Below are 18,472 nucleotides of genomic sequence, written 5' to 3'. Positions count from 1 at the left end.
ATTCTTTGAGAAATTGGATAAAGAATTAATAGACATTGTATTTACCAGAGATATCATCGTCTTAGGAGGCTTCTATAGACACACAGGATGAAAAGACGGCGATAAACTGGTCCATTTCATGATAACAATAACAAAGTAAATGGCAATGGCAAGCCGTTAATAGACATTTGTATGTTTAACAAACTAAGAATAACAAATGGACTTTACGAACACAAACATACCCATAAATATACCTGGGAAGGCAAAACAAAGAAATCAAAACTTATCGACAAATCAATCGTAGATTATCTGATTTTGAAAGAGAGAACTTGTATCGAACCACGCCACGTAAGAGTACAAAGAAGAGTAACACGTAAATCAGACTACTACTTATTACATTATTTATTTATTTATTAAGGTCGATGTATCACTAATTTTTGTACAATGAGTACCTCGAGTATCTTAACTACGATATTGATAGTTTATTCCAGAAAAGTACTAAAAGTGATTATCAGCAATGAGCATAGCTTCACAAAAAGCCATGCTCATGTAGTATGGGACAACAAGAAAAAAAGATGAAAGGACGATAATTGAAATTAAAGACTATTGACTGGAATTTCGTGCTGTAAATCAATTCGCCATTGTCATTCATAACGTAGTGTTCTAAAATTATTGAAAAAACTCGTTATACCTCGTTCAGTCGAATCTCAACGGAGGATAAAATTATAACGAAATGAATTATGCGAAACTAACGAAACGATAGTTAAAAAAAAATGAGCGAAATACGCGACTAAATCCAAATTCCAAGAATCTTGACTTGTACCGAAATAATTTTCAATCCGAGATTTGTCATCTCAATGCCTCAATTTACCCTGATCCTTAAAAAACTCCTCCACTCGGATGCGATTTCGAATACACAAGTATGTAACAACGAGCATGATTTGCGCGTTATCCCGTCGATGGCGTGCGAATAATACATAATATCGCGGCTCTGTGACTTTATTAAACACCTGTTGCGTGTCATTTTACAACGCTTCCTTAGGAGGAAGATCGGCTGGAAAGAAAATCGAGTTCCACGGCGTTAACCGAGAAAAAGGACGGCTATCGGATCGAACCGATCCGTTATCGATCTCTCCGCTTCTTCTTCTTCTTCTCCTCTCGTCCGATTTCCACCGCAATCTGTCCACGCCCTACGTCACTACGCCCTCGTATCTCGGTCCGTTCACGCAGAAATTTATGTGGCCGGATTCGCACCTGCTGAGACAGAATGGTCGATGAACGAACGGGGATACGCGACAGAAGGAATTACGGTTGTTACTGTTACCGTTCCGTTGTTGGAATTCGGCCAACCGAATCCTGATAAAACTCTTCTGTTAAACCTGATATTTCTTTCGCTAAATCTTCACTCAGTTTTCCACGAGTTTCAACGATGGAATCGTTTTACTTCAAGTGATTTCCTTACATTCAGCTTCTCATTCTTTCAAGAATTTCCTTGCAAACTGGAATTATCAGATGTTGTTATCGATTATGCGGTAGTATGAAATAGACTTTGGCGAGTTATTTTCCCACAGTTCGTAGTTATGGCTTTAGCCTAGAATTACGTATATATCAAAATTAAATTACATGAATTAACTTTAATTTCAACTAGTTGGCTAAACTTGAAAATTGAAATTTCATTGTACAACCACTGGTGTAAAAAATATGTATTAAAAGTATACAAAATAAATGTATATAATATAAATATTTTGTAATATCGATACAATACAATCGTGTAAAGTATAACCAATCGTCAAAATTCAAAGTATTGTGACTTGGAGTGTCGATCGTTGGTAAATAGCAAGAATACGTACGCAAAATTTAACATGTACATTTCTTTAATGTGCTGATTTAAGCGACTTTTTCAGCAAGATAATTTCAACGTTCCTTGCCAAATTGTTCAACTGTAAGTAGAGAGGAAAAGTACATTCGACAATTCCCTATAGTGTGTGCTTTATGAACAGTCTTTGGTATTGTGAAGAGGTAGTAACCTTTTATAGCCATTCGGGTTTTATATTTCACGCGAAATACCGAAACAAGCCTTAGTTCGATTTTTGAAACTCGATAAAAATTTACTGGGCTTTTTACACTTTATTATCTACTGTGATAAGATTATAGTATTACACAGTTGTTCGCTAAAGTGAACGCTTATACAAACTTTCTATGAAAATATTATATTGTATAATATACTATACTTGTTATACAAAATATTTTGAAATTTTATTAACATCATAATGAGATACAATTATTGTGATTAAAGTGATAGAAACAGGTCTGAAATTGTATATAAAACTTAAGAGATACTTAATACTAGAACTGCCATACCAATCAAATTGACTGGCTCTAGAATTTTATAAATGTGCCAACCCTCATTTAGGGATCGCAGATGGATTAATAATACCAAAAATCTACTACATAACATGGAATTCCTTCTGTAAGAAAGTAATAAATCAATAAATATAAAAATATTCTATTATTACGTATTTTTTAAAGACCAGTCATTTTGACTGTTTTTGATAGAAGTAGTTTCGTGTTAATTATTGGTAGTTCTAGTGTTAATCGGTAGTTTAGTCACTTTGCAATTAAATATTTAAACAATCGATTCGAAGAAACAGTCCAATCAAAAAGTCAAAATCGAAAGAAGGAAATCTTTTGTTTCAACGTTAATTCGACTATTACATTTGAATTCTCGAGTCCAATCTGTATTACTTTATGTTCATTATTACCGTATTCAAGAAATACAATCCGTTTCATATATTAAAAAGTTGTAAACTTTAACTATAGTTTTATGAGTTTCTAACCGATTTCGTGAAGGAGCAGGTTACTTAATGCGACAAGTATATTTTTCAAATGTCTTTTTGTTTATAAACAGACACTACAATCAGTTTCAATCTCCAACTAATTGGTTCTAGAGCCACTTACGTTATTTTCGTTGTATTTGAAAAATATGGGCATCAAAAATGTTCATGGCTGCATCAAAATCATTGAAAGATTTCATCGCGCGAGTAGTTAAGCGAGCAAATAAGAATGGAATTGAAAGCGTCGCTGGTATCCGAGTTTTAACCAACGTAAAATTTTTATGGCCCTTATACCGCGAGGGCAGCAACGCGGCAGAGTTTGCCATCGCGATCTGCCAGCCATCGACGTTGCTCGTAAATGCGTGCATAAGAATTTTAATACCCACTCACATTGGCTAGATGTCAACAGACTTTAATGATTCTTTGAGAACGGCCACGATATTCCCCGCTCGATTACCAGTAACCGTGAAACGACTATACGATGCAAAAAACCACCAAACGATCTTTAACGCCTTCTAATGTTATCCATTCATTGTACGTGTACAACGTATTATGAAAATTCAAGCAGTATGTTTGCAGAAATTAACGAACAATTTATAAATTCGTATGTTTCCATCTTCTTCTTATTGACGTTTCTAATAACGATTCATACTGTAGTATCGTAGACAAAAGGCCTAAGAGATATCGGACGAACTATAAACAATGTCGCGAGAAAGCCCAAGCGCCGACAGGCCCAACAGTGTATCGTTGGTCCTTTAATGGAATAGTTACGCGGAAAAGACCAACGTGACCCTGGCCACGAGCGTGTAACATCAATCCACATCGGAGACCAGGCCACATCGGAGGGCAGGATGGTAGTTAGATGTCTACACATCCTTGGCGCTTATCCTTAGTAGTCTTAAGGACCCACCATGGGTCTTGGCATTTTCATAGTTAAGGTTCTTCGGACCAAACAAGTATCTTTTATTTGAAGTGCTCTTTTACATTTATTATTTACTACGGTTTAACACGGCAAAGTTAGTTGTTCTCACTTTTTCGGTATTTCTCACTTTTTCCGTTAGCAACTTTCTCCCGTGTCCTTAGACACACCCACCCTTAGCTTTCCTCCGTCATAACATCGTCACAAGACTTACTTATTCTCTATCCTTAGAATAGTCGACGTATCTTTACCGGTTTCTACCCTTAGACCAGTCGCGTACTTGATTTATACATACCCATCAGTGTAAACTCAATTGTGGCTATTAAGTGCAAAAATTGTGCGTGTTACGGCTCAGTTATCTTGTTTTCATCATATAACCCTCAAGTTTACGTGACAAGCGGTTGCGGAACACGTGCGAGGTGGGGCTAAGACAAAATACAAAGGGATGCTAAGGGAGAAAGACGAATCAACTGTCAGTGTTAGTGGAGAAGTCGAAGAGTAGTTAGTTGAGAAATCAGAGAGTTGTAAGTTGAGAAGCTAAAGAATGTGAATCGAGAAATCAGGGAGATAGTGTTGCTAATGTTGTCGAGAGAATGTGGTCCGCGTAAGAGAGAGCGTTGGTGACGAGAGCTGCAAATTAACTATTTAGTTGTGTAAATTATAGTACGTTATTGTATATAATTCACGTTAAACAACCATCGTTTGCTGTTTAACCAACACCTGTTTAATCCATTTATTGTAAATAAATTAATTGTAGCAAAGATCCTAATATATTACATACTATAGTTATGTAAGTAATTTCACAGGTTAAATGTTTAAATGGACGTTTATATCTTACAAAGGTAAAGTACATTACCATGATGGATTACTCTTTCTTATTAATTGATTTATTTTCTCGTGACAATTTAATTTTTACGTAATAATCGTTTTATGAGTAACGATTAACAACATTTTCTTTTTTATTTAATATTTCACATTCACGATTTGTCCAATTTGGACATTTGGTAGAATTTTTTAGCTGTTTGATTATCATGTGGGTGGCTACCCCCAATGGGGTACCATCTTAATTAACAACATGATAAATTCTGTTACACTACGGTGATATACTTTATCCCTAATCGATTTGTACGTAAGCTATTTGCAAGAGATAGAGGCACATTGTCATTTATATTTTGCTTGTTTTTCTAATTTCGTATTTATCTCTCACTAGTTTTTTGTTAATCGTTATTTTGCCTTCCTACTTTGTCGGATAAGTCCTACGCGTAACTGTAGTTTATCAACGATCATTTCGCGAATGTTTCTCAGACGGCATTAGAATCGACGAAATGATAGCAACTGCTCTAAACGTTTGCCAAAGAACCAGCTTGGGTGTATCGGATAACACGAAAAATTCTCAGTGAACGAATATTCCTCGAGCTTTCAATTTCTCTCTGGAACATGTTAAATCGAACTGAAAACGTTGCGTGTGACATTCGTACGAATTCAGAGCTGTGCGATCAAAAACCCTACGTAGCCGTTCACAGGAACGTGTTGCCTGCATGAGAAAGGCACAAAGAAATACATCTCGTATCGCATCGAACGATGGAAAAATGAATATTCAGAGTCGGTAGCTCTATATTTCAAGTATCTTTCGGTATCGAAATATTTTGTATCTCTGGCATCATTCTAGGCAATACAGAGAAATATTCGAAGGATGCAGAGTTACCTTGTATTTAGACTGCGAACGCTTATGCAAATTCACATGTTTATGAATATCTATAATAAAAGAAATTAACTACATAGAGATTGGTTTTACCTACTAAATCTTACGAGTACTTACGTTTTGGATGTTTTATACATTTTTGAATATTATGCACATCCTAATTTCCTATAATAAATAGCCTATAATGATAAATAAATAATATAATAAATTTCCTATAATAAAATACTAAACAAAGAATTATTTACAATAAACAAAGAATTATTATATATTTGAAGGTTACAGGAAAGGAACATGATATACGTATTATGTATAGGTCGCGTCTTTTATTTATTATTTTTTTTTTTTTTTTTATACGAGAGTACAGGAAAGAGAGATTCTCATTTCTAATATCTCTACCTATTAATCAGTTAAATCGACCTTAACCACTATAATAATCATCCCTATATTTGACACCAAAATCAAATCAATTACCACTTAATTGAATGATTACCAATATAAAGACTATTATTTCTCACCAATTTTTCCATTTGTCTTAAATTCTATACCTTTTAACATCGATTAACTCTATTTATCTAACTACTGTAACTAAGATAAAATATTTCGCTATGAAAAGATGTACGCGGCGTAGTTTTCATAATAAATGAAAAATTGGCTTCATTCGTAACGAGTCGTGCTCGGAAATTTGCCCGCCACTAGGCGATTAAGTAACTCCGGTTGCGTTCTCAAGGCGCATTTATCCATGGCTCGATTTACTCTCTCTCTCTCTCTCTCTCTCTCTCTCTCTCTCTCCCCCTCTGTTAGTAAGAACGCCTGGCGAAATTAATCAATAACTTAATTACGTCGACGCGTAATTAAATACCCCGTAAAACTCTACCGTGGATCGGGTTTGTGGCGGGGAAACACCGCAGTTCTAGCCGTGTGCTGGCGCAACGAAACAATAACAGGTCACCGGCGAGCGCGGAGAAGAACGCAACAAATAATGGCCACCCGAGGAAGAAGCGGGAAAGTTTCCGTACTTGCGAACACTTGGTTCCAAGTTTGGAACCTCGAGCGATCTCATCGTTGCTTCTCTGTTTCGCGGGCGATGAGTTTCCAGATGTAACTTCGACTAATCCTTGTTTGAAATATGCTTAAGTAAAAGATTAACAAGAGGCACGCCAATTCGTCGGTGAAATTAACAAGGTGACATCAACAATGACAAATGAACAGCGAGTCAAGATATCCTTTGTACTTACATAGGATTAGGAGACTATTTTGAAACTTGCGTAGGTGTTCTATCGGTATAGTAACGTAGTAACGATTAATTAACTCTTATATTTGAGAATAATCTCGTACCATTTGTTCGTCCGTCGTTCTTGTACGTATTATAAAGTTTGAAAAATATCGAAATTATACGATAACTGAGAATCAAAATTCTATCATGCAGAAAGAATATGATCTCGAATGGATACTCGATGCAATATTTTAACGCGAGATAGTTGAGAAAGGGAACAACCTGATAAATTCGACGGTATACAAGCTTTTTGAAAATCGGAGAAAAGTCCAAAATGTTTCGAAGGAAACGAATAATGTTGGTTTAGTTATTACGCAGATTTAACAGTCTGCATAACTAATGTTACGTTGAAATTTTCGTTGTACATTGAAATATCCTAATTAATTTAAAAAATACAATTCTCTCTCGAACAGCATTGCCATTTATTGCGAAGGCACTCCGTTTATAGTCTTAGCGCCGATTATCGAAACGTAATTAAGAACATAAAACGCAACTTTCGAAGGTAATAACTAAAAATATCGATAACATACATTTTTCTAACATAACATCCGAATGGAAAGGAAATATCCTTTTTCGTGCTGGGATAGAATTCCCAGCACGAAACGTTTAAAAGACGCGTCACTTTGTCAAGAATGAAAACGAAAGTGACAAAGAAAATACGAAGAGTGTCGACTTTTGTCGAATGTGTGGTTCACCGCGTTGTTTTCGTGGTATGAATTATGCATCGGGTTTGAACTATCGATGCTATCTCTGAATAGAGCCCGTTTCGAACGCATTTTACTGGTAGATCAATGATTTCGTACCCGCGATTCTGGAAGCATAATTTCCTGCATCGGCTTTTATTCGAATCGACCAATGCCGATGAATTGCGGGATATGAGCATTCATCGCAAGCCTAAATTCAATTCGTTGCGCCACCACCTACGGTGCATATTATAAGCCGTACCGTCGTTTGAAAGAGGATCACGCAAGTTTCCCCGAATTTCTCAGCACTCGTTTGTATGAAAATGTTATTCGGATCAACGCGTTTAACAACAATTTTATCAATATCATCTTTGGAACGGGTAAGGTCTTGAACGTGACAGAAACTTTTACAATGGGGCTTGTATACGATGATGGGGGGTTTGAAATAATTACACACGTAAGTCTCAGCTTAATGAGTTACGAAAAGTTTACATTATATTACAAAATTATATTACAAGCTTGAGATTTTGCGATGACGACGAGATAAAATTTAATGGCTGGTATTAATTGATAAAATTCGAGCTTGGAGAAAACAATTTCCCCTATGCTGATATATCTAAAGCGTTAAAATTTGTTAATTGACGTTTGGAGAATTTCGTTCGTGCACAGACGATTTATCAAATTTGTAATCAAATATAATCAGATATCAAAACAGTAATCAAATTTGTATAACGAATAATAAAATCAGATTATAAATGTAAAACCAGGGTAATTAATCTTAAAATCTTCTCATGACAAACTAATATTAAAATGCTGAATATCCAAAGCGAGTGGAAATTCAGCCGGCTCTTGACTAATGATTGGTACGTAAAGTAGACACGAACAGCGGGCAAAGTCATGGAAAGGTTGAAAGTAACCACGAGAAAGTAATTAGAAGTAACATGGCAGTTCGAAGGACTGTTTCGCGTTGATGAACGCGACGTTTCTTTTTCTGTCGGAGCATTCCCGCGAGGTGAGGGCAAGTAAAAGGCAAGTAGAAGGTAATTCTCTCGGGAACCGATAAAAGGAAGTTAGTTTCATCCAATTTCTATATGTTAACCGAATATATTCTCGCGGACCTTCGTATTTCTTGGCCATTTCATATTCGAACGAGGAAAAGCGTTCCATTGGAAACTAATTTCGGTCCGCATGTCGAGCTTATCCCCTCCCCTCTCCCTTTTTCACCGATTAACAAAAGGCTGTCGTCATCGAATACGAAATTACTTTGCCTGATCAAATAGCGAAATCCTGAGATCAAGATAGGAAAAGTCATTGAAATTCTAATGCGTTCGCATCCACAGAGATACCGTTATTAGCTGTTACAAGTATCTCTCGTTTCAATTAAAACGTCTGTTATAATTCTTATTTCCATTTTGCTTAACCATTGTATTTTACACGATTCAGATGCAGATATATACTTTGATCCGACGTAACTCTATTTTCCTAAGAAACTACGATCGCTAGAACAAAGCGAATTTTTCATTTTCTCTAAAAACGGACGAATTTTTCTCTGAAGGAAACACGAGATAGCATTCGCGGACAATTCGGTGAGCTTCAAAGGACTTTCGTTGAAGCTTCCTCGTATTGTAATTTCTCGGGAGAAATCGTAAGCGAAATATTCTTACGAACGGCAGCGCACGCTATTCACATACTTCTTTTGACGTACGATAATATCGGGAAACTAGTTCTATACTGTTTGCGATTCTCGAAGAAAACTACAGGAAACTCGCGAAGCTCGCAACCGCGCAAGGAGAGAAACGATCGGAGAGAACGATCGTGTTGGTGTACTTACTTAGATCGAGTTATCCCCCTGACGTTTGTGAACGCTTTGAGATTCTTAGCGTGATTGCGAGATAACGTTTCTCAGTCATTTGCAAATTATCTTCGGTTCATGTAAACGTCTTTACGAAATTCTAACGAAGAAAATGCAACGAACCGCGCAGCTTGGAGCACAGGAGTATACGGAGATGTTTAACCTGTCGATCGATTCATTTCTTAACCAGGAAATTCTACAATCGCAAAAGCGAAAGTTAATAGAAAGAAATTCGTTTTAATCGAATGTCACGCGAGAAAAGCACGATAAATTTCTATTTTTCCATTTTACGATTTTTGTAACGCTCTGTGACTGAAATAAGGTATCTTAAAATAAATTGGAAATAAAATTAATTTACAAGACATTAAAATCGAAAAATCAACAGAAATATACTTATCGTGTTTCGTTTCTGTGCTCTTCGTAAGTTTATTTCGCTTCGCTCATAACGCAAAACCGTGGCAAATTTCATCGTTCCAAATTTCCGCGAACACCCTGACGATGTTTCGATCGATCTCGTTGAAAGCAGCGCTTTCAACCACCGTCACATCCGCTTCCTTTCTTCAACATGCCAGGCGTCGTCGAAGACAAACGAGCCGAATTTCGCAGTCTTCTGAACGCGAAGGAAGAATGCACGTTATTCGATGCGAATCCGCTGTGAAAGAGACTCCGTTGGTTGTTTAAACCGGCCACGGAAGTTCCGAACTCTGATTGCCCGACAAAACGAACACGTTGACGACCGACGACTAAATTTGAAAGAGGATTCTACGTGCCTTGCATTGTTCACATCGCGATCGGTCGTACAACTGGCATCTCTCGCGTTACAATCCTCCTGCGCCATGTACCATCTGTTTTGTGTCTTTTCTGGGACTGTCCTCTGATTTGAACCTTCGATACATCATTACACATATTGTTCTTGTTTAGATGGCACAGATATTTATAATCGTACGCTTCTGACAAGGAATAATGCATCGATTGAAAACTTTTTACAGATATTTACGGATATTTTAAATACGCGGAGAAATATTTAAATTAAAAAATTCTATTTAATATTCTTCTAATTTATCTAATTTACTTAAGATCGAGGAACATATGAAAGGATACTATTGATATGCGTGAACTCTTTTTACGTTAAAGATCTTGTCTGTTTCAGAAAGTCGCTTTGTTCGTTGAAACGAGAGCGAGATAGAGACGTAAACATTCGAAGGGAACAAATACGAATCTCGTAAAGGAAACTCTCATAAATCTTCTTTTTTAAATTTCCAATTGTAATTTGCTAATATTAAAAGTACAAACGATTTCCTGAACGTATCGTAGGTCAGAGACGTGTAAATACTAAGTTTTCCACGCGAATATTAGCAAAGCGGGATCTAATCGCGTAATAAGTTAATCACAGTTCGACGTCATTCGTGTTGTTATATCTAAGTGACAAAATCTTAATCGTATAATGTAAAATTTTTCAAACGAGTCATAGATAAGAAAACACAGATATTATTTATACTAATACGTATTCCCAGATACCGACATCTCGTCCTGCATAACGTACAGGTTGTTGCAGAGATGTAAATTAATTACAAAGACAGAAGAAACTAGGAACTGAATTTCTCTCTTCGTTAAGTAATCTCGTTTATTCGTTCCTGAAAAATCGTAATTCTACGGTATAAAATTCTACGGTTTCTCTTTAACCAATAAAGTACCTTTGTATCGCAAAATAACTTTCTCGTAAAGCTCTAAATTGCTTCCATGAAAAGAACGACAGGAGAAAACTCTAGAAATTGACAAATATCGATGTCAGAGATACTCGTGATTTCTTGAACGCATCACAGATCAGCAACAAACGAAGAGGCGAAATGGCGTAAGCTTTCTACTTCGAGGTCTTGCATTATTCAATATTATCCAATTAACGAGAAAAGCGCGGAAATGGGTGGGCAAACATCGTCTAACCACAATGGACACAGCTAAATTGGCAGTCGCGTTATTTCTGTAATAATAAAGAGGCATCGAACCGAGGATAGATTCACGCGGACGATGCTCCTCTTCGAGAACAGAATCCAGCCTGATTCGAATCGGGGTCAAACGATCGGTCGCCATCAGACCGAACTACTTGTAAGTTATTTTCAGTCTAGACGAAACAAATCTGGATGCGATTCTCCTATCCATCGTTGATTTGCTGGATTGTTTTTCACAATTTTCGAGAGGATAAAGGATCTTTTGAGAAATTTAGAGATCGTTTTATCGCCACACAACGTTTAATTGACAGATGCAGCGTTATTCTTTTAACGTTGTTGAATAACTTTAGAATACCAGAGCGATCATTCTCTACTCGTTCTTGTTTTAGCTGCTTCTAAGGAGCGAAATCGTAATTGGAACGTGTAGTTTTTCAGTATAGCGTTAACAAGATATAAGTATAGTATTGCAAGTAAGTATATCGCATATAACGTATTATTGTATATATATTATTCTAAGAAAAATAAATTCTTTTTGTATCATCTCATCTCGCTATAAGATTATATCACGCAGCTGTTTTATTGTATTTTATTTACGACTGTGTTATAGTCATACAACAGGTAGTCTATTTGTAAGAATTGTTAATTTTTTCAATCAGAAAAATGGGAATTGCAGATGATTATACGTTACTATCTTGCAGATCTTGCAAGTAAACGAAAATTTAATTATAAAGATTTAAAGGTAGCCTTCCAGTGATCTAGCGCTAATTAACAGTTTCTGTTTATCTTTACAAAGGGCGTGGCTAATTAGCATCTCCGGAGCGTCATCAATTAGAACAATACTTAAAAGCAAGACATCTCCATCTACATAATAAACCTACCAAACGACAGACTCGATGGTCAGTATTTAATCAGCACTCTATCTTGCCAATCAGTCAATCTTCGTTCGTGCAATCTCTACCTTTCCAATCAACTCTCTTTTTCTCTTATCAATCAATGTCTGTTGTGCCTGTCAATCACTAAACAAGTTTATATAAATATATACTAGCTACAGAGTGAAATTCAAATAATTGTTCTTCAATCTACTTTACACCTAATACTTTCCAACTCCATTCATTCGTCGTTGAATACTTGTTACGTATACGTTTATATTGCGTAATTTTCATAGCATTTATCTTAAGAAATACTATCTTCGGAGTGAAAAGTTTATGTGAAGTAAAAAAACTTGTGAATTATAATTGTCAGCGAAACTAATCGTTGCTTTTGGCCTTTCTAGAGTGAATTCAGTATAATAGTGAAATAACGTAGACTTTGTATTAAAACTTTATCGAAATTCTGTAAAACTATCCGATATATGTGCAATGAACGCTCAATGAGTAACCACAATATGCACGTTTAACGTTTTTAGAAAATGTTAAAATCAAAATAAAACATTTTTATTGCGTTGATTAATTTCTAGTATCGTCGAAAGAGCGAAACGAGAAGTAAAGTTTGTTTAAATTACTAAAAACGCGCAACATATTATTTTCGGACAATATGGTTTTTCGGACCACCTGGCCAAACATCCAATTCTACACAGGATATTAAATAAAAGAATATGTAGAAAATAAAAATAATCAAATATCGTAACGATTCATTTCACTCAGACACGATTTTAAAATCTACGTTTTATCCATTTGTTTCGCTCAATTTTTCTGAATTAACATCGATACTGTTATTGATATAAAAAGAAACTAAAGCTATTGTCCACACCTGCCGTATAATGTATATTATATTTTATATGTATAATTCGTAACGTTAGAAATTATTGGAACATGATGGAAAACGATCAATTCGTAATTTTTCCTAGACATTTTACTGCATTATATCTTTTTCGCGAAGACATTAGAAAATATATTTTCTCATTATCATTAACTGTCACAAAGAAATTTGTCTCGCGGCTTAAAAAAGATTCCTGATGACGTTAATCACGAAATACTCGAATATGGACGTACAATATGATCGGTGAGTTGCAAATTATTAAATTAAACACGAGACTTTCGCCTGTAAAATCTAGCACGAAACTTATATTTTTCCAATGCACAGTTCCGTAATTAGTAACAATCGCACGGCTTTGTAATTTGATTTGAAATGTGACAAAGTTTATACGCTCTATTTTCAAGTAATTAAGAGAGGAATTACTCATGCCATATTACATTCCCACATTATGCTTCGTTGCTTTGTATATGCAATATGTATACGCATCGAAGCATATACACGAAAAGTATTTATTAATTATTCAACCATGTCGTCATTGTATCATCCAATCCGTCATGTTGAAACCGACGTGTTTCATGAAAACTATTTCGTATTAACGTTCTCGTAATTTTCACTAGCATAAATTTCCGATCTATTTTTCGGTCGAGTCTATACAAGCGTGAATAATAAGAACTTCAAATTGCAGCGATATTTCAATCTAAATTCCCCAAACACCGCAACAAATTAGAACACGGTGCATCGAAAATGTTTGGATGATCGAGTAGCACGCGAGAAAAGGGCGAAACGAACTACTAAAGCTTATTTCTCATGCGATCGGAAACTCGTTCGAAGCTGGAGTATTCTCCATTGTGACTTCTCTTACGCGGTTCGATGCAAGCTGTTAAAACACGTTTGTTATGTGAAACACTAAACAGCAAGGAAAAACATCAAACTACGGTGGGAAGAAATTTGGTAATCTTTTACGGCGGGAAAGGCGGTTCTGCGCGGGTTAAAGTATATTGTAATGCGAATACCATTCTTTTTTTTGCAGCAAGAACGTCAGAAGGCGTTTTTCACTGTATGTATATACACGAAATACGTTGCGCCGGGAAAGATTACACGACTGCCCTTTTCTGCAACTTCCTCCATTCTATAGGTTTCCTTCTTTTCTCCTTCCGTCTTCCTCTCGTTCGCTCGACTTTTTCACCGGCTTCTGTCGACACCTCAATCCACACCTCGAGCCACGAGAAATGGAACACGAAACGTCGCGCTATACCGGCTGTTTCAAAAAGTTGGATCGTGGCAAGAGGATCTTAACGAACGTGGGCCTAAATCGGCCACGAGCATTTCTCGAATAAAATATTTGAAAAATGAGCATTTTTTGATGAGTATTTTTTGATCAGTATTACGTGCTACGGAAATTTGACGCCAAGTTTTTTTAAGCACCCTGTATAATTGGGAACTCGAATGAAAGGTACAGACCCTATCCTTTAATTAGTTTACAGGAACGTTAACCGCGTGCTTTTCATACGATCGTTTATGCCTACAATATATCATGTAACATGTACTTTCCAGCTGTTTATCTTGGTTCTGTTAAAAAATTAGTGAAAGCTTGCAAACACTTTGTGTGGCGATAAGTATATATTTGGCTTGCCTTCTATAGAGAGTAGAACGAATATACAGACCGATAGGATTCATTGAAAATGGCGAACCCAAATGGAACTGGTGAAACTGAAAGTTTACCATTGGGAACGGTAAACTAAATCTGCTGATTTACTTTATAACGTTTAGCGCGTATGAGAGCATAAAGCGAAATTGGAGTTTAAAAAATATTTGTTGAACATTCGCCGAAGCTTTCGACGAATAATTTGTTTGAAGTAAATTAAACTCGTTATGCCGAGGGAATTGTAACTTTAGCTACATGTCTGGTATATTTCTAGAATCTAGGCCAGGATGTAAATGAATCCGAAAAGGATTAAGTTAAATTGAAAGAACATTTCAATACTAATTGTATATTAATACAACAAATAGATAGCTAACAAAATTCTAAACAATTACCAAGCAAATATTTTAGTTTGTCTATCGGAAAATTAAGCTATTTTTTATAAATATCCAATTTTCTAACCCGCCAATTTCTCGTTTAAAAGTTAATTAAAGACTAGTAAATGTCAAAGTTTCGAGAAACATCGTTGAAAAATACTTGACATCTTAAACTTCTTCAGAGTCAGCCGAACCAGCGGCAATCTCAGGAATCAAGTTCCTGGTAATTTTACCTTCCACGCGGTCCAATAACGAGTTTCGATTCGCCAAAGAATTAAAGGAAATTAAACTGAATTGAATACGCGAAAACATTATTACGCAACGTAGAAATTAGAGGAAGATTCAAGAAAAGATTGTTGCTAATTGTTGATTTCTCTCTCCGATTCCAATTTTAAATATTTCGTACGCGTCCGCTATAAATTATTTGTTTCGAAAATTCAAGGGAATCTGTCAGAAGTGACAATTCTAATAAATTGATCGAAGACATACTCCTATTTATTATTATCGAAAAAAAAAAAACAGTAATTATCTTGCGATTTAATTGAAGAGTCAATATTATGGAAACGTATACTGATCGTACTACGTTCCGGTTAGGAAATTAGCCTGCGTAGGACTGGATGCATAAGAGTGCAAACGATTCGATGAACGAAAATTGCAGGATGAAGTTATCAGTACAATTACGGTATAATAGAATGATTTAACGAACTAACGAACGAAATTGCCATAATGCATCTCTTTTTTCAACGTTGGCTACGTTTCAATAAAATTACACTATAATTAATGGACTTTACGCTTACAGAATTAACATTAGCCTTACGATCTACAGCCACATTTCTGTATTATCGTTTCTAATTTTTGCTAACGATTCTTTCCTTCTAACCACTTTTAACGAGAATATTCATCCAGTGAGTATAAATAACACAAAGTGATGGAATTAGCGGAATTGCAAAATAGCGATGTTATCGTGTTTTATACGATAAAAGGAGATTTCATTGCTATAATTATATCATCCAATATTCTATAGCGAAATCTAATTTTTTATCGATCGTTTGAATTGAAAGTGCGATATTAGGATAATGAAGGGAATAATGAAAATGATTAATAGATTTTCATTTCGTCGATAGGTTTGCTAATTGCAATTATCGTTATGTATCGAATAATATTTCAAAAATTTAATCAGGGCGCGATCGATAAAAATTTCGGCTCGGAAGATACGTTCGTACAAACCGCGCAATCTGATTATATATACAGTTTTTGAAATTTGTAGCTCCTCGATATCGTATCCAATAGCATATCGAAGGATATTGAATATTTATTTTTATTACCCGCTTTAAAATAAATTTTTCTCAATGACTCCGAAAGTATCGGAATCTTCGACCACTTTTTCACGAAACTTAACATATTTTAGCATACCGCGCGTATCTTTGTACTCCTACTTTCTTTTTCATAGATACACATTCACAGTCTATTCATGAGAGTATCAAAAATTTCAAATAAATTTTTTAACTACACGCAGTCTCATTCAATGGAACAACTTTACACATTCACAGTCTATTCATGAGAGTATCAAAAATTTCAAATAAATTTTTTAACTACACGCAGTCTCATTCAATGGAATAACTTTTATTGCAAGAGGCACTGTACACAGGTACACGGTGCAATTCCATGCTACCAACCACAGAACATCGTAACGTTTAAAAAAAGGGCGAAGTACGGGATATTGTCAAATACAATATCCACGTGTATCAAATTCTACGTGGAATTCGATGTCTTCCCTGACGAATATCTCGTTAACGCGCGATACCGATTTTACGATTTAATCTACGCGAGCTACTATCGAATAGGCACTATATCTAACGTGACTGTAAGTTACGATGCAGTCGTGACTTTAGGAATTGCACGCCGCTGCAGTTCCGTGTCTTTTTCTTCTTAACCAAGCAATATCTGCAGAACGTTTTCTCGTTGGTATTTCGCCGTGAAGTTTCGTTGTTAGCGGTTGCTCTTATTTTACTCCGCATCGTAATAAAGAGAAGTGTAACTGTAATTTACATGCGGCCGCAAAAACTCACAGACTGAAATTCGCTACTGTCTTTTTCTCGAGAAATATGATAGAAATTGATAAGATAATACAATAATGATTTATTATACATATTTGGCGGGAACAATCTCAAATGTATTCTGTAGCAATTTCGTTGTGTTTTTCATAAATATGACACGAATATGATATAATTCATTTTAATAAAGATATTAATTATCTATTAAAACACCGGTATTAAAACACCGACGATCCATAAATAAAGATGTTCTGAGATGAATAAATTCATATTTTAATTTCCTGGTTGAGGCAAAAAAATAATAAAAGTAGTGAATAAAGTTTTAATACTCGCTATTAAAAATTCCTTGCTTTTCACGTAGAGCTATCGAAATTTAAATGTAGTAGTAATAGGTGGCAAACTTGGCGTTAAATGGAATCTCGGGGACAATCGAGCGACAATATACGGGCAATCGCGAATCGATGCTCGATTATTAGAATCGTCACCGCAGATAACGCTTTTTGGGGCAGGCGTTCGGCAATATTGCGTTCATCGCGTAGCCAGGAAATGAAACGGTGACACAGTCATATGGTCGTGCGCGAGATGCTGCCCGCGCTTCCATCGCGAATAGATGGAATTTCTAATTCGGTCCCATATCTAATTTCTACGCGCGCTTAATTGATTGCTACCCTTGAAGCGTGAAATCGTAAATTGTTTAAGCGTCGAAAAAAGCAAAAACTGTATCACAGTTTGACGTAACAGAACATTTATCATTTATTTATCATCTATTTTCGAAAGACTTGTATCTTCGATTGTATCAAGTTATTCCCTTCATCGACTATTTCACGTTACGATACTTAAGTGGCATAAATCTCGGAAACTCAAAGAAAATTTATTATATTGTTTCACTGTAGTCGTCGTACGTGTGCGACGGGCTAAAAAAGCACAGTAGTATAATTCAAGAATTTCAGAATGCGTGTTTGAGTATCAATTAAGTCATAACTTTGACCCGATACATTTTCATAACTTGGAAAAGATATAATGAAATTTTTATAATCATAAACGTGGAACACGCCACCTTGTGGAAATTGGTAGCTAACGTACATCATTATGATTCTCAATCGTTCACACGTTACAGTCTAATAGTTATCTCGTTGCGTTATAGCAACACTACTCGATTAATCCGCTTCATAGAAACTTTCTCGTGTGTTCATCTGAAAAGTTGATTAAAACTTTCTCAACTCCTCCCCCGGCTCCGATTCGTTCGACGTCCCATAGTGATGAATCAAAATTAACGAGTCGAACATTTACAATTCCAGCCCTCTTATGCAACAACAAAATATCGATGCTGAACCGTCCATTCAATAGAGAAACAGTTCAAACATATAATTAAATCTACGTTACACTTACACTTGCTAGATCGATGTAACTTTCGAACGACGAAAATCGATTAACATCGAAACAGCATTCGTGCCAG

General features: G+C 35.8%; 1 protein-coding gene across 2 annotated transcripts in view; it reads right to left on the bottom strand.

The window, feature by feature from the left end:
• LOC126874616 (dual specificity calcium/calmodulin-dependent 3',5'-cyclic nucleotide phosphodiesterase 1-like) overlaps positions 1 to 18,472 on the bottom strand; it is a 101,183-nt gene that overhangs the window by 69,948 nt on the left and 12,763 nt on the right. The gene's annotated exons all lie outside the window — the stretch shown is intronic.

Source organism: Bombus huntii, chromosome 2 (genome assembly GCF_024542735.1).
Source record: "Bombus huntii isolate Logan2020A chromosome 2, iyBomHunt1.1, whole genome shotgun sequence".
Taxonomy (NCBI): domain Eukaryota; kingdom Metazoa; phylum Arthropoda; class Insecta; order Hymenoptera; family Apidae; genus Bombus; species Bombus huntii.
The sequence above is the reverse complement of the archived record's forward strand: the minus strand, read 5'-3'. Positions and strand labels throughout refer to the sequence as shown.